The 25,237-nt window shown below is 39.8% G+C and overlaps 1 long non-coding RNA gene across 2 annotated transcripts; it reads left to right on the forward strand.

The window, feature by feature from the left end:
- Positions 1-561: 561 nt before the first annotated feature.
- On the forward strand, positions 562-9,068 carry LOC115271643. 2 transcript variants are annotated; one of them, XR_003900038.1, is made up of 2 exons: positions 562-616; positions 8,749-9,068. It is a non-coding gene; the product is annotated as an uncharacterized LOC115271643 (long non-coding RNA). The 2 variants fall into 2 exon arrangements; XR_003900034.1 differs by lacking the exon at positions 562-616 and adding an exon at positions 2,695-2,798.
- The last annotated feature ends 16,169 nt before the right edge of the window (positions 9,069-25,237 follow it).

The raw sequence follows: 25,237 nt of genomic DNA on the forward strand, positions 1-25,237 counted from the left end.
GGCTCTGTGCTGACAGCTCTCCCTCTCTCTCTGATTCTCCCCTGTTCACACTCTGTCTTTCTCAGGAAATTAATAAACAAAAATTTTTTTCTTAATTTTTAATGATATTCTTGATTCTGTGGGTTTAAAAATGAATATAATCTCAGCCAGATTATATTTAATTTTTTCTTTTGACTTGAAAAGAAATTAAACCATTTCCACAAATCCCTAAGAGCACCATGCACTGTGCTTAATGGATAAGTCAGCTGTAAATTTGCATATACACAGGCAATGCATCATATTGTTTCAGGAGTCAGCAAGCACTTCTAACAAGACTAAGTAGAAGACACTTACACTGTATCCCGAAACTCTGATCCTTAACATCTAGTAATGATTCCCAATGTGTCAGTGGTGACCAGAGGTAACATGAACCATATATGATGTACTCCTGCTTAGGTGACTGTTATGTTTATTCCTGTGACACAGTGATCATCCTATCCCTACAACTGTCTCCTTGTCACTCTTATATAGCTGTTCACAAATAGTGTCAAGAGAAGAGCGGAGCGAAGATGAGGATGATAAAGAAGGTAGTGAGTATGGCGCACTGTGCATTACCACCTGGGATTTCCATGGGCAGGTTGGTGCTGATGACTGAGGATTATACCCCTGAAACTACATCCTAAATACCAGTCCAAAGACAGCTTCTCACACAGCGACTCAGCTGAGGCAGGCAGCAATCTGCTTGTGACTGGGTAGTGTTGGTTTGTTTTTCCCACCAGCAACCCACTTCCCAGAAAGCCCCACTTTAGTTGGCATGGCTGCCGAGAGTGAGGAAGATGGTACAGAGGTGTCGTGCACTTAGTCGCTCATCTGTGTTACAGTCTGTGGCATGGGCTCTGTGACTTCAGCAGCACTTCAGAGACTGGCAAGAGGGAAGCTTCCTTGCAGTGGTCTGGGGTGACAAGGACCATCATCGGATTCTGGGCCAGCCCTAATTTAGAAGTTAGAGTAGAGCTACATGCATGGGCCTTGGTGTGACCTCTGTTTGAATACTGCCCTTCACTGTGATCAAAGAAAGAAGCAGGAGTTTCATGAATGCCTCTCTGGGCCATTCTTTAAGCTGCCTGTGTATGTGTGTTCAGTGCTCAGTGGGTGTGGTTTACTTGAAGAAGGGTTTATAGTGAAAAGATATTATAAGTTATGAAAGGAGATTAATTTTAAATTAAGTAGAATGTCAAGATTAGCATATCATAATCCTGATTTCTTTACCAGAAGCAGACAACCAAAAGTAAGATTTAATATGGAGGGATAAATAGAAAATACTCCTTTAAATGATTTCTGAACCACAGAGAGGGTAGGCGAGGCAACTGTGTCAGACCCAACTGAAAAAGCTGCGATGCAAATCAATTTATTTCACAGAGTGATTTGTGGAGCTATTGTTGAAGGTATTTGTATTTCAATAAGAGCTTGTCTCTCATCATCCTGCTTCTCTCTTCCAGGAGCCTTTAGTGAAGGCACAAACTTTTACCTGGGTGATTATAGCTGGTTGTCATGGAAACTGCTAGGAGGCACCCAATTCAGCATTATGACTTCACTGCAGGATCACAAGCAGGAGGAAAAGAGAGTGGGTTTAAATAAGAGACTTGCTAATTAATGGAGTGCCAGGGGACAGCTTAAAGGGGAAATCACACAGTACATAAATCCAGGTTTTCAGGGCTCTCAAAAGGAATGACGACAGTTCCAAGGGCTCCGTGGAAGTGTTTTCTCTGTGGTCTGTCCCATTTTGGGTCCTCAGAGGCTAGTTTGCCTGACTCTCTGGAGCAAAGTGAAATGGGAGCAGTAGTAGAAACTGGCCAGCCAATTGAATTTGGGATGTGAAATAAATGGCTCAGCTAAGGTCCCAGAAAATGTCGATGGCTTTCCTGATCCCTATCTCACCCCCGCCCTGGTGTTTGTGTTCAGGATCTGGGAAGGAGCCATTTTTGGGTAGTGGGCTTTCTTGCCCTCCTAGGCTCTGTCTCCTCTCTTCAGTGTCACAAAATAAAAATGTAATGCCTCCTTTTGGGCCCTTCTTTCCTCGCCTCTAGCCCACTTGTAAGGTTGTATCTTGACCAGCTAACAAAAATGCTAATTTGAAAACACCATGTATACATTAGTCCGCAAATACCAGCTGCCTGGAGGGGAGTGGGAAAATCCTTTTCTCACTGGCCATCCATTTTAAAACACTTCACAACAAATGAAAGATTGATTTGATCATTTTAAATGTATCAGATTTCATTCCACAAATGTTTTCTAAGTGCCATTTACTGAGCTGGGTGCTGTGGCATTTATTCAGGTAAATCAGACAGATTCTTCCTATCAGCCTCTCTCAGAGAGGAGAAATAAGTCTGAGATGCCTGATGAAGTGGAATCTAATAGCATGCCAGCCTCTTCCTCTGTGTTGAGAGAAGTCACACTGAGATGTATCTCAATATCCATAGCTTTGTGCATTTGTGTTGAACCTACATAGTTTCATTTGACTCATTAATATGTATGGTGCCACTCCTCTCATGCAAGTTCTGTTGAGTTTATACCAATGACTAGGGGTCAGTGTGTAGTCATAGAAGGCGGCTACTCCAAGCCTAGCCCCTTGGCAAAATGGTTGAGCTGAGCACGTGTTTGTGACATATGAGACCTGTGATCTCTTAGCTCAAACTTAAGGCCTGGACAGGGATTTGGATGAGTCAAACACAGCCACAACAGTGGGGAATGCATCCATTAGGCTGCTTAGGACAAGTGTCCCATAAGGACCCCATGTGGGAACAACCAAAGCAACAATGGTAATGGACTGAGCAAAGTGACCTCTTTCTCTCGGCAAGTAGGACTAACCTCTTCAAATATAGGTCCTCAGTTGTTGAACAGTATGGAATGAAAGAGAGGCCTCAAAAGGGAGATAATAGGCTTTTTGCTAATATATGCTCAATGCATTGGATAAATAAAAGAGTGAAAGGCAGAATTTGTTTACTGGCTTCCAGGATCTCTCTTACATCTGTTTTCTGTGACCTTATTTCTTGTCAACCGTACCCTGCTCACCGCCATCAGGCAAGCCGGACTCTCATGTTCCTCAAACATGCTCTCACCTTAGGACTTTCACACAAGCTGATGATCTCTATGCCCCAAACACTCTTCTCCATGAGGTCTTCCGTCATGGCCTTTGAGTACTCTCTTCTACCAGTGCTCCTCCTCTTTACATCCTCCTTTGCTTTCATCCGTAGAACTGATTATTATTTGACTTTACATATATACAGTTTGTCACCTCTTACCATGTGAGTTCTACAAAGACAGAGGTTGGGGCTTCTGGGTGGCTCAGTCGGTTGAGCATTTGACTTTGGCTCAGGTCATGATTTCACAGTTCATGGGTTCGAGCCCCGCATTGGGCTCTGTGTTGACCGCTAGCTCAGAGCCTGGCGCCTGCTTCAGATTCTGTCTCTTTCTCTTTCTGCCCTGCCCCGGTTCATGCTCTATCTCTCTCTAATAGATAAATTAAAAAATAGATAAATAGATAAATAAAAAAAATTTTTTACAAAGACAGGGGCTTTGTTTTGTTTTCTGCTGTTCCACCAGCACTTAGAATTGTGTTTAGCCCATAATAGTTGCTTAACAGTTTTGAAGGAGATGTGAATCTATTGGGATCTCAAGTTGGAGACGTGCCTTCCTGCACGTTATAAAGAAATACCACCATAAAACAGGTGAGCCAGATCAAGCATCCTTGGACTGTAGAAGAAAGAGAGATGATTCCAATGAGGGAAATCAAGGAGCAGTTAATCAAGAAGGGACCATTAGACACTTAAAGAATGAGTAGAATTTAGACATTTGGGGGATCGAAGAGAGGTTTAAGTGAAAGGCAAAACATGAGCAAATGGATAAAGTTATTAATAATAGCTTTTTTTTAAGTTTGCTCATTAATCTCATTATAGGATTCAATATTTTCAGTGCTTCTTGCCATGAAAAAAAAAATTGAACTTGACTGGGTAACATAGATGACATGACCTAACTTTAGATTCAAATCTATAGCAGTCTTTCACTGGAATTTACTTTTCAGCCAAATTATGATTACTTTTTATTTTATTGACATACTTGGGATTAATTCAAATAAATGAAGATAATTCTTGGCATAATAATATCTATTGCAGTAATTTTTGTTTACTACAAACTGGGCACTGTGCTAATCACTTTATATATAGTGTCTAACTTTACCCTTTAAACAGACCTATTGAGGGAAGCACTAATTTTGCTTCCCTTTCATGGATCAGAAAGAAAAGAGGCAGTTTCACACAGCCAGTACATGATAAATCCAAATATTTCAGCACATGGTTATCTGATTCCAGAACCTAATGTCATAAGTCAAAGGAATTAATTTTCATTACAACTAGAATGCAAAATAATAATAATAATAATAATAATAATAATAATAATAATGGAAAAATAACTCCTTTTAGCCAGAGCAAGGGAATACAGAAAAGAGAGTGGGGTAAAAGATGGCCTAAAATGTAATTATGCTTAGATTTTGAAGGGCCTTGCTTTCTGGTTGCTGTATTCTCTAGAAAACACAAAGCTTATAATGATACACCAGAGGCTGGTATGTCAAACAGGTGTAGACACAGAGCCAGTCAGGCAGGATAAGGTGGGGGCAGACATCCCAGCACACATACCTGCTCCCATCTCTGCAAACCCCTAAGCACTGCTGTGTGGAGTCTGAAAATCACTGTTCTATAAATAGAGAGCTATTAGAGGTGTTTGGGCTGAGATGCTGGATTAGAGCTTTGTTTCAAAAAGATGAATCCAGCAACCAAAAGACAAATTGGAGAGGGAAGGAACTAGCAGCAAGAAAACCAATTATGCAGACTTTTGCCACAGTCAACATGAGAAGTATTGAAAGTCACAACTTAGGCAGGCCTGACTATGAATCATTAATTCATGAGTTAGGACCCTGCAATGTGGAGAAGTAGGAAAAGCAGGGTTGGGCGGTAGGGTTAGGGAAATCAACTGAGGTGGTAGGTATTAAAATGGGCACTAAATGCCCACCAAATAGGCAGCCAATGGGCACAGGCTTGACTCATGCCTGTGGATCAATGCCGAAGGAAGATATGAGCCTCCAGCAATGCTGTAGGTCAGGTAGATGTTCTTCCTGGTCAGTTAGTTCTCTTCAGGATCCAAGCCTGCATTTTGGGGTGTGGGAAGTAACAGAAACAAATGTAAGATCCAGGGAAAATGTTGGAGTCTAAAAGACTTAAGATCTCCAACTTAGCTCCCGTATTCAGACCAGTGAGTCCAGTGGGAGAAAATCACACAGCTCTGTGTACAGGTGCAACCCAAGGGATATCTTTGCGTTGTTGAAGCTATGAAGTCTCTCATAGGGTCCTCATCAATTGAGTCTCCTGCCTTTTTGACAAACTATCAGGACTCTTTGAACCCCTACTCCCATCATTTTTGGTAACTGGCCATGTTTGTTCTCTCTTGGGCTGATACATTTCCAGCCTAGGGTTTTAAATGGTATTTTGCAGGGAACCTGAGTGGCTCAGTTGGTTAAGCATCTAACGCTTGATTTCAGCTCAGGTCATGATCTCACAGTTCTCCAGTTTGAGCCCCGCATTGGGCTTTGTGCTGATAGCACTGAGTCTGCTTGAGGTTCTCACTCTCTCCCTCTCTCTCCACTCTCCCCCATTCTCTTTCAAAATAAATAAACTTAAAATAAAAGTAAAATAAGTGGGGGGGGTGCATTTGGGTGGCTCAGTCGGTTAGGTATCCAACTTCAACTCAGGTCATGATCTCATGGGTCTTGGGTATGAGCCCCACATTGAGCTCTGTGCTGAAGCTCAGAGCCCAGAGCCTACTTTATATTCTGTTTCTCCCTCTCTCTCTAACCTTCCCCCACTCATGCTCTTTCAATAAATAAACATTGAAAAATGGTATTTTGATGGTCAAATACTTTTTCTGTACCCCTAACTACTTACCTCATATATCCATTGAATAGACATCTCAAAGTTGGCATAGCCTAAACATTAATTGAATCGAATCTATCCCTCCTCATGTCTTTTCCCATTATAGTAAATATCAACATCATTCACCCAGGTGCACTAGCTTGCAACCTGGAAACATCCTTGCTTCCAATCCATTAGTAAGTCTTGCCTGTACTACCTCAGACTGCATCTCTTGTAAATCCATCCTCTCCATTGACACAGTCACTGCCTCATCAAAATACCTAGGCTATATACACAATCTCCTAATGGGTCTCTTTGTTAGCCCTCTGCTGCCCACTACCCTTCCCTCTACTTCCCACGCATCCAGACTTCTCCATTTATTTATCTTCATCCTAATTCACCTCTTAGCAGCCTTCAACACTATTAGCTACTTCCTCCTTTTTAAATTCTTTCCCCCTTGATTTCTAAGACACATCAATCTCTTGGTTTTCCTTTAACTGTTTGGGCTACTCCTTCCTTGTCTGCATTTCAGGTTTATCCTTTTTGATGGCCATTAAATATTAAAGACCTTCAAAGCTCTATCCTAAACTCTCATCTCCTCTTCTTCTATATTTCCCTGACCTCACTAGTGCCTGTGTTTCAACTATGCCAACAACTAACATATTTATATCCAAAGTCTGGAAATCTCCTTTGAGTCCAGACCTGTATATTCAGCTCGTACCTTGACATCTTAGATGACTAAAAGTATCTTAAATTTGTCATGTTCAAAATTAAAGTTAAAATTAAATTCCTTCCCCAAATCTGGCCCTCTTCTGAGGCTCCTAAGCCCAATGAATGGTCCCATATTCCACCCAGTTGCACAAGCCAGAATCCAGGAGTCTCCCATGACACCCTTCTCTTCCACTTCCTCTCCACTTGCCCTCTGTCCAATCCAACGGAAAATGAGGACACTACCTCCCAGCCTGGACAAATGACTTTAGCTCTCCATGTCTCTGTATTTGCACTGTGAAATTGGTCTTGTAACCTCCCTCATAGAGTTGCCGTTAAGCACAAAGTGAGCTAATACATGTAAAGTGTTTAGAATGCTGCCTATCACATGAAACAGCAACATTTCACAACTATTAGTGATGATTTTATTCAGTTTATAACCAAACCATATCAATTTTGTGCCCTAAGTTAATTTTGAATTCGTTCATTTCTCTCCACCTCCACCTTTATTACCCTAGCCCAAGCTATCATTGCTTTAAAAATAAGCATTTAAATCTTTCAACCACCCATAATTTATTTTTGGATTTTTAAAAGATTTTTGTATTTTTAATAAGTTTCTTCAGGATTAATAATTAGTTGTGCCAATGCCAGTTATTAAATAACTCACCGTCTTCCCCATTAATGGATACACCTTCTTTGCTAAATATTAATTTTTCAAATATGTTCACATCTCTTTCTGGAATCTTTATTGTGCTGCACTGTTTTGTTTCATTTAGTTTTGTTTCGTTTTTGAGAGAGAGGGAGATAGAGAGAGAGCAAGCACGTGCACACAAGCAGAGTCGGGGAGGCTCAGAGAGAGGGAGACAGAGGATCTGAAGCGGACTCCACGCTGACAGCAGAGGGCCCCATGCTGAGCTGAATGCAGAAACCACGAGATCCTGACCTGAGCTGAAATAGGTTGCTTAACTGACTGAGCCACTCGGGCGCCCCTCCACTGATTTTTCAAATTATTATGTTCCATTGATCTGTTTGTATGTTGATTTGATTGCAGTGACTTTACATTCTAATGTATCTTGCTGTATTTTACAGTATGTCCTAATAACTAGTGAGGCAAATCCCCCCAAAACTTTTGTTATTCCTATTTCTCATAAGGATTCTTGAGCATTTGTCCTTCCATTCAAACACTGACATCTTTTCTTTAATTTCCAGCTCATTTCCCTAAAAACTAAACAAAATAAACAAAGCAAAATGAAACAAAAAACCCACCCGGGGTGCTGGGTCACTCAGTTGGTTGAGCATTGGACTTGATTTCAGCTCAGATCATGATCACACTCTGCTCTGAGTGTGGGGCCTGCTTGGGATTTTCTCTCTCCCTCTCTTTCTGCCTCTCTCCCCAGCTTGAGCTCTCCCTCTCTCTCTCTCAAAACAAAGTAAAGCAAAACAAAACAAGAACCCACTAAAAACCACTGGAATTCTGATCAGAATATTCAATTTATACATTATTTTGAAATTTATAAATTATTAGTTTTTATACATTCATTTTCTTATCCAAGAAAACAGTATGTTTTTCCCTTTATTCAGATCTTAGTTTGTATCCTTCAAGATTTTATAGTTATTATAACCATGCAATTCCTGGGTCTTTTCTGTTGAATTTTTAAGTCTTACTTTTTTTGTTACTTTTCTAAAAGTATCTCATAATTTCCATTTCTAGATGTTTATTGCTATAATCAGGACAATTTTATTTATTTATTTTTTCCCCAAGTTACTGTTTTTTTTTAATAAAGTTTCATATTTTTTTTAACATGTGCAATTATTTTCCATCATTTACAATACAGTAGTTACAATGACACTCCAAACAATATCTTTCTTATTTTCGGTACCTTAGTAAAAGATGTGACTCTACTAAACTTATCCTAAAGTTGCTTGGGAATGTGTTTAGGCCAAGCTGTGACAGCCCAGGGAGGTGACAGAATGAGGGATAAGAAGCTCATTCAGGCCTAATTCTGCTGGGTACTGTACTCTACCAGTTACCCTTGGGGAGTGTTAAGTCCCAAGATGAATGAAGTGTCCTGGCCCGAGTCTGATGGTTTCTACCCTACAGGCAGGAGCTGCCATAAGCCCATCGGGCTCCAGGCTTGTGTGTAAGACTGATCCTGAGAGTTAATGCTTCCAAACAGCTGCCTTCCCACTCGGATGCCACCATCTGCAGCAGAACACCTGTTGGAAAAGGTGCGGAGGGACAGGAAGCTTGCAGCCATGTGGGAGGATTCTATTGCTGCTGCTCCGCATCCTGGCTGTGCCTTCTTCCTTTTCCTTCAGGAACCTTGATTGAACTGCCCAAGTGTTGGTCTCTGTTAATGTGTACTTGCTTTAATGTTTGTCAATAGATAGTTGTACGCAATCACAAGAAATTTTCTTAAATTCTGACTCGCTCATTTCTCATGTTCCGCATATCCCCGTTAGCACACTTAGCCCTAAATTCCTCATGGTCTGATTATATTACCTCTCCTGCTTTCTTTCCCTTTTAATCTGCCCAGCATCTCTATACCTGATACTTTATTTTCTTCCATTCTTTATAAGTTTGCAAAACACATGTTACAAATGATTTTATTCAGTTTGTGACAAATCTGGTCATTTTGTGCCTTAATTTTGAATTTCTTCATTTCTCTCCACCTCCACCATTGCTACCCTAGCCCAAGCTATCAGGATCATTCACCGGGACCCCTGCAAGGCAGCAGCCTCTCAATCTGTCCACTGTGTCCCCCTTACCCCCACCCTCCACAAATGTTTTGTCCACACTGCAAGGCAGAATGGCCTCTTCAAAATGATCACTTCTTACCTACTCTGTCTTCTTGCCCATTTCTTCCTACTTTTCAGTGACTGTGCCCTGGTTTTAGCACAAATGCAAACCTCCTTACCAGGGCCTTGCGTGTCTCAAGCCCCAGCTCACTCTGTAGTCTCCCTGTGCCCACACCACCCTTGCTCTTACTCTGGGCTCCAGACACATGAAACTCTATGGGGCTTTTGTCTGTTCCATATCCACTCCTACCCAGAGCACTTGCATAAGTCATTCATTCTGTCTGGGAGCCCTTCCTTTCCCCCTACCCCCCTCTTCTCTAATTAAGGCCCCAATTCATCCCTGTAAATCCCTGCTCCAGAACTGTCCTTCAGGGAAGTGTCTCCTGACCTCCCTGACTCCATAGGATTTCCTCATTGCGCTGGGCCCCTCTCCCTGTGTAGCGTTTGACACGGTGGCCATGTTCCAACTCCATGTGTGGTTATCCAGTTTGGTCTATTTGCCGGCCCTGGACTCTGCCTGAGCCCCATGAGGACAGGGGTGTTCCTGTTTTGGTTCACCCTCTCTCCCCTGCTTGGAGTATAATGCCCAGGAAGCAGTGGGCATTCATGTGCACTTGTTGGACAGGCACATGACTGATCAGCCGTCACAGTGAACTCTTATAAAACACACAGAAGGCTAAAGATCCTGGGCAAGTGGCCACGTGCACAGAGCCTGCTGGTGCTTCCGTCCCAGCACCAACACACCTGCCTTCTCTGGGCAGGCCAGTGGTGGGGGTTGCTGAATTCTGGGTGTGTCTGAGTCTACAGACTCTGTGGGACCTGAGGAGGAGGATCAGTGCTGGGCTTTCTCCTTGGTGGGTTGGTTGCAAGCCTGGAGACCAGCATTGGAGAGTCCCCAGAGAAGGGCTTGAAAGACATGCTTTCTGAAAGAGCTCAGCACACAGAATTCCATGTATTCAAGGTTCCCTGGACACCAACATGCCAGGGAGGAGTGGAAGGGGTGGGCACAATTCTTCTGTCATTCCCTCACTCTTCTTTGTAGTCATATCAGATGTGTATGAATCCTTAAACGAGGTTAATTTTCTTTTTTTTAACTTGATAAGGAATACCTAACTGTAGGTACTCTATAATATTCTATATTAATTCGCTAGGCCTGCTGAAGCAAATATCACAGGCTGAATGGCTTATAATTTATTTTCTAGCAATTCTGGAGAACTTCAAGTCCACAGTCAAGGTGGTTTGTGTCTTCTGAGGGTCTCTCCTTGGCTTGCAGATGGCTGTCTTCTTGTTGTGTCTTCACATGGTCACCTCTTGCTCTGTGCATTGTCTGTGTCCTAATTGCCTCTTCTTACAAAGACACCCAGTCATATTGAATTATTATCTACCCATATGACCTCATTTTACTTTAATTACTTCTTTAAAATACCTGTCTCCAAATATAGTTATAGTCTGAGGTACTGGGGCTTAGAACTTCATAGAAATTTGGAAGAAACACAACTCAGTTCAGACCATAACAGCTGCTCTTTTTATTTTATGTAACCTCGGTGATAGCTGTCCATATTACAGCATGTGATATGTTTATTTTTTGCTGCTGAGTAATATTCTGTCATGTGACCTTACCAAAATTTATGTGTTCTCTGCATGGATGTTTGAATGATTTCCAGCTTTTTGTGATAAGAACAATGCTGCTGTGACCAACCTTATTTATACTTCCGGTACATATACTTAGGTATAAACCTGAAAGTGAAATTCCTAGATGTTAGGGTGAATGTGTCATTTATTTTACTAAATGTCAAATGGAAAATAAATTTTTGATAGATATCCTATATAATGGTATGGAAATTTCCTTCAGTCCGAGTTGTTCAGGTTTAAAAAAATTTTTTTTAATGTTTATTTATTTTTGAGAAAGAGAGACAGACAGACCATGAGCAGGAGAGGGATACCCAGAATCTGAAGCAGGCTCCAGGCTTTGAGCTGTCAGCAGAGAGCTGACGTGGGGCTCGAACTCATGAGCTGTGGGATCATGACCTGAGCTGAAGACGGATGCTTAACCGACTGAGCCACCCAGGCGCCCCTCAAGTTTTGTTTTTAATCATGTTTTTTAATGATATTTTATTGGCTGCTTTTCCTGCATCTATTAATTTTAACAAAAGCATAGCAAGTGCTATGAAGGAACACTGTGTTTACCAGTTACTAATTCATCTATTGGCATAATCATTTTTTTCTTGATTCTGTTAATATGAAGAGCATTAATAGGTTTTATAATGCAAAATTACCCTTGCATTTCTAGAATAAACTCTTCCTAGTCATGATGGATTATTTTTTCATACCTCGCTGGGTTTGGTTTGCTAATATTTTACTAAGGATTATTGCATCTGTGTGGAGAAGGGCAATGGGAAGGTAACTCTCCTTCTCACTTTGTCCTTGTCTAGTTTTCAATACCAGACTTGTAGCAGCTCTCAGGACAAGACTGGTGACAGTCCTTTTTACTGGGAAGGGTTTGCATAAGACTGGAAATTATATGATCCTATACATTTTTGCAAAACTAGTTAGACCTGGAGTTTTCTTAATTGTTTGATAGCTTCTGTTTATATGGCTGGTATTTTTTATTTTGTGTCTAATTATTCCGTATGTTAAACATGTATTAACATGTTTCTATACAGTTTATTTTTCCCTTTTAACCTCTGTAGAGGGGCGCCTGGGTGGCTCAGTCAGTTAAGCATCCAACTTCAGCTCAGGTCATAATCTCAGGGTTCGTGAGTTTGAGCCTCTCCTCAGGCTCTGGTCTGACAGCTCGGAGCTCAGAACTTGAAGCCTGCTTAGGATTCTGTGTCTCCCTCTCTCTCTGCCTCTCCCCTGCTTATGCTCTTTCTCTCTCTCTTTCAAAAATAAGTAAATATTAAAAAAATAAAAATAAAATGAAAATGATGAACCTCTATAGAGAATCTCAAACTATAGACATTCTGTAACTTGCCCTTTCATTTTATGTCATGCCCAGGAGAGCTCCCCCTGTTAATTTTCCAGCAATTTCAATATTTTCATTCTATGATGTCTGATTCCATTTTTTTAATTGCTTCTGCTGATTTGGCTCCTAGAACCCTGTTTCCTTGTATTTTTACTGACTTTGCCTCTACTAGAACTTAATTTGGGGAATTCTTTGAACCATTTCTCCTGAAAGCATTTCTGTTTGTTTTCGTCAGAAAGTCAGGGGATGCAAATCCATCTGATGTTCTTACTTTGCTGTTTTTTCAGTTCTGCCAATAGCGTAAATTTGCATCTGAAAACGGCATGCTGGTCAGCCTACAGTGACACTTTCTCAAAGGAGCTTTTTATTTCTGCTTCACCCAAGGCTGACTGAGACCGAAATTTTCTCTGTCTCTGCCTTCGCAAGGTGGAATTTTTCTAGTTTACCTCTTTTTTCATTTTATGTCATGCCCAGGAGAGCTCCCCATGTTAATTTTCCAGGGCTTCATGAGGGGTCTCTGGTCACATTCCCCATGCTGCACAGGCTGGGCTTGGTCTCCTGCCTCCACTGCATGCTGTGGATAAAGGAGAAGGTCTAGGCCACTGGGGTCTGGCAGATGCCCCCAGAGAGCAGCCAGTGGCATCAGAGTCCACTGAATTCCAACCTGTAAACTCTCTTCATTCCAGCCATTGAAAAAATCTGTTCTTTGTTGCAGCTTAGATTACACTGAAAAGGGGATTTTAATATTTTATCTAATATTTTCAAGCATTTTATAATAAGGTCTCAGGATATCTAGCCCACCATATTTTGTGAAACATAAGTCAGACTCCTTTTTAAAAAGTTTTTTTAATGTTCAATTATTTTTGAAAGAGAGAGACAGAGTGTGAGCAGGGGAGGGACAGAGAAAGAGGGAGACACAGAATCCGATGCAGGCTCCAGGCTCTGAGCTGTCAGCACAGAGCTTGATGCAAGGCTTGAACCCACAAACTGTGAGATCATGACCTGAGCCAGTCAGATGCTTAACCGACTGAGCCACTCAGGTGTCCCCAGACTTTTTTTAACCCACATTTCATCCAATTGGCAGCATGTGGGGCTAACGACAGTTTTCTCTCCTCATCATCCTCTACGTTAGTTTCTTCTTGTTCATTCACTTGGGCTAAGGACCTTTCTCAAATATTTTTGAGAGGAGCTCAGTGCAGTTAGGTGATCCATCTTCTGAATTTTGCTTGTTTTCAGGTAGTTTTCTTTTATCCTGAAAGAAAATGCTGTCTTGGGCAGGAATAAGTTGCCTGAGTTTTAGTCCTCTTTACTCTATATAATGTTAATATTATTTCACCATCTTCTAACGTCCTATGCTTCAAATGCCAGTCTGATTATTTTTCTGTTGTTGATTATTTATTACTTTTGGCTAGAAGCTTGTCAATTTTTATTCCAATCCTGGCTCAGGAATTTTACATATTTGTACTTATGCCAGTGGCATTTCTCTCTGATCCTGCTTGGAACTTGTTATGTGGCTCCAATCAGCAGGTTATTTTTTAGTGAAGGCAAACTTCTTTTATTACAGTATGTGCGGGGGACCAGCCCACGCACCAGAGTCTAAGGGTCCCTGAGTAGGGGGTTGGTGTCGGCGAAATATCTACAAGAAAGAACACAGACAACATGAATGGTGGAAGAGCCCACACTTTACTGTGAAACTTGGTGTCTTATATGCCACAAGTGATTACATCTTTCTTTTAATGATTACATTGTAACTGCTTAGGAATCGCATGTTTCAGAAAGATCATTGTTTTCACGGAAGAGAGAACAGAAAGTTAAAGACAGGAATGAAGTACAATACAGAAGATCAAAAAACATAATTTGTCACTAAAAATACATCAGCAGGGGTCTTATTTTGCGTATATAGTGTAATATTAACTGAAGCTTATGACAAGGCTATTTTTAAAAGTTCAAACAATAGTCTGTGAGTAAGGTGCCTCTAACTAGGGAGGAAGTTTCAATCAGAAAATCTGCCCAGTTACTGAAACCACAATCACCAAGAGGTATGAATAATAGGAGAACTAACCCCAGTCTCTGATCCACTTAGGTCAAACAGTCAAACGCACACATTTTCAAGTAGGGGAAGCAGGGTCCCAATAGGCCACACAGCACTGCTGGTGGGATGGGCCCCAACAAGTATGATGTGTACTGTTGCATGCACACACCATAATGTACCATGACATGCAAATCCCTGTCACTGCTAGATATGTGTCCCTGCCCAGCTCCCATCTCAAACAGGAGTGGCCCCAAACGCTGTGCTCCGTGTGGCAGAGAGTAGAAGAGACACACAGGTAATGACAGTATAGTCGGGCAGAGAAGCTGTAGGCACCCCCACCTCAAGTATGGGCTGAATTTTCTCCTGGTCCAATCTCCCCAGATCAGACTGATGGATGAAATGGGCACCAACTAACTGGATGATTCCAGGAACTGCTACTATCAACCTGGATAGCCCAGCCAGCCACGGCACCTGGAATTGTTCCCACTGAAATACAGGCTGGAGTAAAGTGTTGTCAGCTGGTAATGTCCAACCACAGCTGCACCTGATGACTTGGGTTACACAGCTGGATATCTAGGGGACTCCAGGCTGGCAAGTGACAGAGGCTGCCCCTGGACACACTTGATCTCTTGATAATGCTCACCTCTACAATTGGCCTTTTGGACCCTACTATCACATTGCTGTGGGATTTCACTGTACTTGGGTTTTTGTTTGTCTGTTTGTTCTTTCTATTCCTTTCTCTCCTTTTGTAACCTATAAATTAGATTTTCTGAGTCAATTTTCCAACTCTCTTAGCTTTACCCAGAGGTATTTTTTGCTCTTTGCTTTCAAAGATACTTCCATGTGTCTTCAGACATTAATTTTCATCCTACGACTGACTTCTCTCTCATTTAATTAATCTACTCAACTACTTATTTGGGAAATCATCTTTTAGCTTCTAAAAGTCTTTTATGTCATGCATGCTAATCTTCTTGGGCTCTCTCATTGTAACTTTTCTTCACATTGGTTTTTGCCTCCTACTTTAGCTCTGTTTGCTGAGCATGGTTGTTTGCTCTGATCAATACCATATTGGCCTTCTGGCTTCTGGGCCCCTAGATGAATTCTTTTTCCTTGTCAGCTCACTGAGGCTCATAAATAGTTGTTAAATTCTCTGGGTTATGGCAGTTCTGCACGGCAGGAGGAAAAGTGTTCTCTTCCATGTGGCTTGACTGTGCAGCCAGCCACCAGCCCCTGCTGAGGCATGAAGTGGGGTCCGTTCTGAGTGAAGGGCTCTGCTCATCCCCAGCCTCCGGCATGGGACAGATTCTGCTAACGTGACAGTACTCCATGTACCACTGGGGGACTGAAGGAGAACTGCTTAACAAAACTAAATCTAGAAGCTTAAACAACAAATATATTTGACTATATACAAAATAATACTTTCCTGTTTAAAAGATTATAAAGTCATTTTAAAAAACCTGAAAAAATATGTACAAGGGAGAGATCAGGCAGTTGATATTCTTACCATATAATGATATCTCTCAAAAAGACAAGAAGGGAACAAGTAGTATGTTAGTAAAATGGGCAAAGACACAAATAATTCATAGAAGGGAAAGTCCAAATAGTAAGCAGGTGGGTAAAAAGATGCTCGCTTCATTACAAAGTACAAAATTTTATATATGCACACACACATATATACGTGTATCTATGATTTGAAGACACACACACACATATATACATACACACATATGTATGTATCTGTGATTTAAAAATACATATGTAGGAGTACCAGCGTGGCTCTGTCAGTTGAGCATCTGACTTCAGCTGAGGTCAAAATCTCACAATTCATGGGTTCCAGCCCTGTGCTGGGCTGTGAGATGATGGCTTGGAGACTGGACCCTGCTTTGGATTCTGTGCCTCCCTCTCTCTCTCTGTCCCTCCCTGGCTTGTGCTCTCTCTCTCTTTCTCTCTGAAAAATAAATAATAAATATTTTTTTAAAATAAAAATACATATACATGTAGACAGACATAAAAATAAACATAAATGAATATATATAAAATAAATATAAATGAATATATATAGATATATATATTTAAGCTCATCAGCCAGTAAAAAAGGAAAACAATAGGAATATGGGGAAAATGTACTCTCAAATACTGCTGGTAGAAATGTTAACTAATAAGAACTTTCAAAAAGAATCTGAAAACATCTTCAAGGAAAAAGTACACACATCATTTGATCAAGCAATTCCACTTCTAAGATGTCCTATAAAAATATCTGCATGAATCTGTGCGGGTGCCCCTGAAAGATTGTTTTAGTGTTATCTATCCCAGCAAAGATAGGAAACAGTCATCACAACAGAGGGGAATGTTTAATATATTAGAGCTGTCAAAAAGAAAAAAATATGCAGGGCATCTGACTTTGGCCTAGGTCATGATGTTGAGGTTCACAGATTGGAGCTTTGCCTCTAGGTCTCTGCTGACAGCGTGGAGCCTAGTCCCTGCTTCAGATTCTGTGTCTCCTTCTCTCTCTCTCTCTCCTTCCCTCCCTCCCTCCCCCACTCACACTGTTTCTCTCTCTCTCAAAAATAAATATTTAAAAAAATTAATAAGTAAAAAGAATAAAAAGAAAAAAGAATAGCTCTATAGCATAAGAAAGTTTCCATGAGGTATTTATTGAATAAGAAAATCATGATGCAGCAAAGGGTATACATAAAAGACCACATGAAAATAATGATACCGTTTTTTGAAAACAATGGCAAAATATCTTATAAATGTATTATAGAGATGCATATGTGTATAATATATGCAAACTCTATATTACGTATATATGTATATCACATATGGAGAGAAGCCTACACACTAGGTTAATGACTAGTCTTACCTGGAACAGAACAGAATGGGAGCAAGAGGAAATGGTCCAGTCTGAGAAGGACAGTCCTATCAAGTCACTGCCTTTTTAAAGAAAAAATGTTTAGTGATTACTCATTTAACTTGGACAAAAATACAAAGTCTCCAGTGATTTTTATCCCTAGGTATTTCTTTAATCTTGCCTTGCCCGTTCTTTCTTCTCACGTGCTATAGCCTAACCACTCTGGCCTTCTGAAAGCCTAGAATGTGCAAAGTCCTTTCCCACCTCGGGCCTTTGTACCTGCTGTTCCCGATCCCTGGAGACTGCTTTCAGGATGCTCGACCTCTCATTCTCTAGATGCCAGCTTCAGTGTCACTGCCCAGAGATGCCAGCCTTAACCTCTCTGTTCTTGTTTACATGTACTGTAAATATCCTTCATAGCACTTACATAAGTGGGAGTTTTCTTTGTTTTTTATTCATTACTTATATATTTTCTGTTTTTCCCTTTGGGATGTAAGCTCCATGAAGACAAGGCATCTGTGTGTCTTGTACACCACTGTTTCTGGCACCTAACACAATTAGTAAATTCTGAATGCTCTGTCTTTACAGACAAAGTAGAATCCTTCAAACAAAACACCATTAACTTTCTGCTCACTCCTTGGGGCATCCATACCCTTACTTCCTCCTTTAATGGAGGCACTGTTGTCTGCCTGCCATGCTTTGTCTCTTCCTCAGAGATTTCACTCTGTCAATTAGTAGTCTCTTTCCCATATCTTCAGCTTCTCCTTCTCTGATTTCTTCTCCTGCACATAGCAAATATACTCAACTCTTTCCCATTCTAAAAAATAAAAAAGAGGGGGAAGAGAGGATGAGACGCTTTGCTTATTTCTAGTGTTTTATTTATTTTTGAGACAGAGAGAGACAGAGCACTAGCAGACAGGGGCAGAGAGAGAGAGAGAGAGAGACACAGAATCGGAAACAGGCTCCAGGCTCTGAGCTGTCAGCACAGAGCCCGACACGGGGCTCAAACCCACGAACGTGAGATCATGACCTAAGGTGAAGTCGGTTCAGGCCCTTGCTTATTTCTGATAAAATATACTTTGAGTTGAAGAATTCCCATGAATCCTAAACAGAAAACTAACAACAAAACAAAAATATAACTAGATATATAGTGAAACTATAGAATATCAGAGACCGATCTTGTTTTCGGTGGAGTTTTTTTGGGGGGGAGGTTTTGTTTGTTCGTTTGTTTGTTTTACAGAGATCTTAAAAGCAGGCAGAGAGGAGAAGAACAGCTTGCCTGCAAGGGGGCCGTGATTAGATTGACAGCTTTCTTTTCAATGGCGACAGTGGAAACCAAAATACATTGCAATAAATAAGTAAAATAATTGAAATAAAATAATTGCCATCTTAGGACTCCATATCCAGCAAAAATATCTTCCAAGAATGAGGGTAAAATAAAGACATGTAGGCAAACAAGAACTGATACTGTTTACCATCAGAAGAAATTCTAAAGGATTTACTTCAGGCAAAAGTATGGGGACAGAAGATAGGACTGAGATGACAGAGGAAGGAACATAAAAGTGATACATATACACAGACATGGCATATGATGGAAACGGCTCTATGAACCAGTGATACCCAGCAAGGCAAAGACTGTCTTCCCAAGAAATGGATCTGGGAAAATTGAGTGGAAAAAAAATGACATTGGACCTCTCCCAAATAACATATATGCAAAAGTGATTCTAAGTAGACTACCGTAACTATGCAAGACAAAGCAATAAAGGTTTTAGAATATACTGTAGAAAGAGTTTCACGAATGTAGAGTATGAAAGTATTTTTTTAAAGAAGAATCTTTAAATGAAAGCGGCTAAATTTGAGTATGTTAAAACGAAGAAGTTTTGCTCATTAATAGATACCAGAAAGCGAGTGAAGAGACATCCCGCAGCTTGGGAAATGGTATTTGTAATACATGTGATAAAATATTAACATATAAAAATATAAAGAGCACCTGCAAATTAATAAAAACAGTTAACTTATTACAAAAGTGGGTAAATGATTGAATAGACATTTCACAAAGAAGTCCGTGGTCAAAAATACACGAAAAAAGTCCATTCTCATAGCAGTCTCCCAGAAAACGAGAATTTTAATGTATAAGAACGGCAGGTGGTACATGAGGACGTTTAGGCTCTGTCTCCAGCCTTAGCTAAGGCTCCTGCATTTCAAGTCCAGGTCCTTACTTCTGAAATGTGCTTAAAGCATGTTTGGAAGACAAGTTTCAGAGGTAGGTGGCTGGCTCAGTCAGTGGTGAGTGACTCTTGATCTCAGGGTTGTGCATTTGAGCCCTATGTTGAGTGTAGAGATTACTTTAAATTAAAACAAAACAAAGCAAAACAAAACAAAAAAATAGAACGAGGGTGCCTGGGTGGTTCAGTTTGTTAAACATCCGACTTCGGCTCTGGTCATGATCTCACAGCTCACGACTTCAAGCCCTACGTCAGCTCCTTGCTGACAGCTCAGAGCCTAGAGTCTGCTCCATATTTTGTGTCTCCCTCTCTCTCTGCCCCTCCCCTGCTTGCACGGTCTCTCAAAAATAAATAAATTTTTTTTAAAAAGGAGGGACCCTTTTCAAGATAAGGAGCTATTATAAAATTTTTCAAGAAGATTGTGATTCAGCATTTATGAAATTTATTAGCAGATTAACGTGATTTTTTACTTAGTGAAAATATGGCATAAACTTTATCCTCAATGAAGTATGCCAGGCATTAGAGCTCAAATAATAAGCATTTCCTTTAATGAAAGTGGACATTTGTGGCTTAACAATCTGATGGAGGTATTATTCCTTGTACTCTCCCTCTCTCTTTCCCATCTCCTGTCTCATCTCATACTTACTCACAACTTCCATCTGCCCCCAGCTCTGACCTCTCCACATTTCCATATTTTGCAGTATTGTTTGCAGTTTTTTGATGGATTTTTCTCCAATCCATAATGAATATTATTGGAAGAAAAAAATTAACACAAAATAAAACTGACAGCAGTTAAAACTGCACATGGTGAAATTTATTATGACTAAAATTGATGGAAACCATATCCTTTATCAAAGTTCAGATCTGCAACTGATGATGAATGAACTGGATCTGGTACAAATAATGGCCTCAAAAGGAAACACATGCAAAAACTGTAAAAATTTGGTAGGGACACAAACTCAATCAATGAATCACATCTTTGCTATAAGAGTTTCTCTTTAGAAAGGATGTGGTCCCATTGAAAATAATACTGGAAACATTGAAAAAGGGAGGATTGAGAATAGTTTATCTTTTTCATACAGAAAAATGAATAATTAAATTAGTTCCACATAGTTGGCTCTGAAAAATACTGTATTGTTCTGATTAAAACATTTTAACCATATTATCCAGAGGTTAGTATTTTAGGGAAGTATGTTTTCCGTGGAATCCTGCAGTTCATTTTTGCACATAAAATAATTTGTATGTTTATTATCCAGTATTACATAAATTAAAAATGGTAAATGTTTGCTAACTACCCGATAATCAGTACTGATACTGATATGCTACACATCTTTGCAATTAGCATTTACTGGGAATACAAAGATGTAGGAGACAGATTTTTGTCTCAAGAAATTTACAGGTATGCTAAAATTGAAAACACAAGCCTAAAACTGGTTTATTTTTTTAAATGCACATGACTGGAAGACGTCACTTGTAAAAATACTTATTCATTACTCTGCCCTAATGACATGTCTTCAAGGCAGTGTCCTCTCCTGAATTTTCTTTTATTTAAACATATGCACAGGCTTAGAAACCAGTACCAAAAACCTCTAAAGCATTACACTTACAATATGAAATTGGCATTTTACATTCTGTAACATCCTCCTCTTAATTTAGCCTGTCTGAGTCCGTTTATCCTATCAGTCGTCCATGAAGTCAAACGATTAATTTCCTCAACCATCAGTGTACATATCACTTTCAGGATAAATCTATCCAATGGAACCTGACATCTCCCAGGCTTTGCCATCATTAGATGGTGATTAATGTTAAAAACTTCCACTTGTCTTAAAATTCCCCTTTCTAATTCAGTAATTGGATCAAAGATAGAGGATGCTGTGTTAATGGGCAGTGCAGTCTTGTTTTCCTGCTCGTTCCTTCAGCTCCTGAGATATGGCGTCTGAATCTCCTCCAAATCATTGCTAGCTTAAAGCTTCAGTCACACCATTAGTCAGTCCACTACTGGCCTTCCATCTCCACGAAGGGTAACCCCAGGACTCTGGCACTCTGTGGTGATTTTCTGTGAATCTTAAAGCTCAGGGTGAATACATTTCAAACGTTGGCCTGCAACAGTAGATTTTTTAAAAATTTTTTAAAATGTTGTTTATTTTATTTTTGAGAGACAGAGAGAGACAGCACGAGTTGGGGAGGGTCAGAGAGAGAGGGAGACACAGAATCCGAAATAGGCTCCAGGCTCTGAGCTAGCTATCAGCACAGAGCCCGATACAGGGCTCAAACCCACGAACCGTGAGATCATGACCTGGGCCGAAGCCGGACGCTTAATGCAACATTAGATTAAGCTCCCAGATCTCCATCTTTGAAAACTTCTCTTGCACGGCATTAAGTACACTGTATTTAAGTGTACTAATACACTATATTAAGGCTTAAAGCTCTATAGTGGATTCCCACTGTTCGATTATTCATAGGAAATAAAATCCCTTGATGATCTGGCTCCTGCCTAGTCCTGCAGCTTCTTTTAACCTCTGCCTGTCTTCTATTTCTCTCCGTTAGCCTCGTGGCTTACTTGCAACCACTCAAATACCCTGTTCTTTCCTTTCATGGGTCTTTGCATTTTCTCTGCCTGGAATGCTTCTTCTTTATCCTGATCAAGTTTTTCTCTGATTAAGGGTCATTTCCTCTGGGTCATTGCCGTAACCCCCACAGTAGTGTTATATGTTGTCAAATGCCTCTCAAACATCACTTTTGGCCCAACTGTTGTTACTTACTTGCTTGACTGTCTGCTTAATGTCTATTTCTCTCATTCTACAATAGACTTCATGAGAACAGGGAATGTTCTGGCTTTTTAGTCATTCTGTCATCATAGCCTAGTACTCATAGGACCCAACTCAGACAAAAATTTTCAATAAATATCTATAAATTGTGGTGGGGTTTGTATTCATTTCCCAGTCTGAGAGGGCTGCATTTTTGTCTGTGTGAATGGGAGTAGAGCTAATGCCCTGTGATATCTTTCCTGAGCATCTGGTGATCACTGGATGTAGGAAAGGCCCACCCAACACTCTCAGGTCTTCAGTTGTTCATACTGGCTGGGCCACGCCCCCAGCTCACTTACCTGCCTAAAAGCTTAAAAAAAGCTTTTAGGTCTAAAAGAAGTTAGACCCACCACAAATAATTACAGGCGAGATACTTACTTAAATGTCCTGCCAAGAATGTCTAAGCCAATTGACAGCTATAAAATTAGGAATTTAATGCACTCTGTCTCTGTGTCTCTCAAAAATAAATAAGCATTTAAAAAATTAAAAATTTAAATATTCTGGAAAGCATCAAGCTTACAAATGTAATCTGGACTCTGTGTTCACATTCAAAAAATCTTTTCTGGGGCGCCTGGGTGGCTCAGTTGTTAAGCGACTTTGGCTCAGGTCATGATCTCATGGCTTGTGGGTTTGAGCCCCGTGTCAGGCTCTGTGCAGACCACTTGCTCAGAGCCTGGAGCCTGCTTCAGATTCTGTGTCTCTTCCTCTCTCTGCCCCTCACCTGTTCACACTCTGTCTCTCAAAAATAAATGTAAAAAATTTTTTAAAAAATATCTTTTCTGTGAAGATTTGACATTCTTAACATCAGCAAAACTATCTGCCTGATCTGCCTTGAGCTTGATTGATTTCTCTACTAGTATCCAAGGGTGGGCAGGACCATATTAGACTTTGGGTTTGCTGAGTAACTACTATTTGTTCCTTGTTTGAATTTTACTGCATGAGATTTAGAGCCAAAGATTGAGTAACTCTATGCCCAGAAGGCTCTTGTATGTGGCTGATTTTGGATGTTCAACAGGGCACATTCAGATCTGTCCATCTTCTTTGGTGCCATCACTACAACCTTAGGTTAGACCCCTATCATTTTCACCTGGCCTATTGTCTTAGCCTTTTGTTTTTCCTGGTATTCTCCACAATGCAAGAGCCAGAGAGGTCTTTATATATCAAACAAGATAATGCTTGCCCTAGCTCAAACCTGCCAGTGCTTCCCATTATAACACATCACTTATTTTACCAGCTACTGAAAAAAAAACTGTTAAAAATCTCCAGTTGTAATTGTAGATTTGTTTTTCTCTTTAGTTCTGTCAGTTTTTGCTTCATATATTTTGAAATTCTGTTATTAGTTACATACACATTTAGAATTTTCATACCTTTTTAATGGATTGACTTATATTGTTATGAAATAGCCTCTTTATTTCCAATTTACTCATTGACTTAGTCTACTTTGCCTGATATTAATGTACGTAGTTCTGCTTTCTTATATCTAATGTTCACAATATATATTTTTTCATTCTTATATTTTAAATTTATCTGTATCTCTATATTTAAGACATATGTGTTATAAATAGCTTATAGCTGAATCTCAATCTTTTATCTAGTCTGTCAAAATTGCCCCTTTAAATTAAAATAATTAGTCCATTTATATTTAATATAGTTATTAACACAACTGAGTTTAAGATTGTCGTCTTGATACTTTTTTTTATCTGCATTATTTAGATTTGTACCATTTTTCCCCTTTACTGTGTCTTTAGGTTTGTTAATTGTTTTTTATTATTTCATTTTATTTCCTCTATTGATAATTCTATACTTTATTTTTTATTTATTTTTACTGGGTTCTCTGAGATTATAATAGATATGCTCTATTAACAATACAATCTAGCTTGAAAAAAATATTGCACTATTTCACATATATAGGAAACCTACATCAGTATGCTTCCACTTACCCTCTTCTGTCCTTGGTACAATTATTATCATACATTTTTACATCTATGTATATAATACTCTTCATGATACATTTTTATTATTTTGCTTTAAACAATTATTTCTTAAATTATGGAAGAGGGTAAGTCTTTTATATTTATTTATGTATTTATAATAAACAGAACTCTTCATTTCTATGTATAGGTATGAGTTTCTATCTGGTATTACTTCCTTCCTTTTCCTGAAGGAATTCTGATTTAGTAATCTGATGAAGGCGTTATTGTGATCCTCTTATCTCTTCTCTATCTCTGCCTCCCCCTTCAGTCTTATCTCATATTTATCCAACTTACTTCTATTTCTCCAAACCATCCATATGTCTATGTCTTTGAATACTTCTTACAGTACAGTGCTGCTGATGACAAACAAATTATCCCACCTTTTGCTTATCAGAAAATATTCTTAATTTGGCTTCATTTGGTGGAGGTGGATATTTTTGTTGGATACAGAACCTTAGGTGACTTTTTTCTTTCACTTTTTTTTAAAATTCTTTTTTAAATGTTTTTTTAAATTTATTTTTGAGAGAGAGAGCGAGTATGAGCTGGGGAGGGTCAGAGAGAGAGAGGGAAACACAGACTCTGAAGACAAGCTCCAGACTCTGAGCTAGCTGTCAGCACAGAGCCTGACACAGGGCCTGAACCCACAAACTGTGAGATCATGACCCGAGCTGAAGTTGGATGCTTAACTGACTGAGCCACCCAGGCACCCCTCTTTCAGCATTTGAAGGATGTTTCATTGTTTTCTAGTTTGTCTTGTTTCTTATGAAAAGACAATATTCTTATCATTGTTCCTATAGATGTAATGTGACTTTGTGGATTTTTTTTCATTTTACTACTTTTAATATTTTCTGTTCATTTTTGTTTTTTTGGCAACTTGGCTATGATGCACTTGGGTATGATTTTCTTTGTGTTTAAACTGCCTGTGGATTTTGGAACTG

Source organism: Suricata suricatta, chromosome 2, assembly GCF_006229205.1.
Source record: "Suricata suricatta isolate VVHF042 chromosome 2, meerkat_22Aug2017_6uvM2_HiC, whole genome shotgun sequence".
NCBI lineage: Eukaryota > Metazoa > Chordata > Mammalia > Carnivora > Herpestidae > Suricata > Suricata suricatta.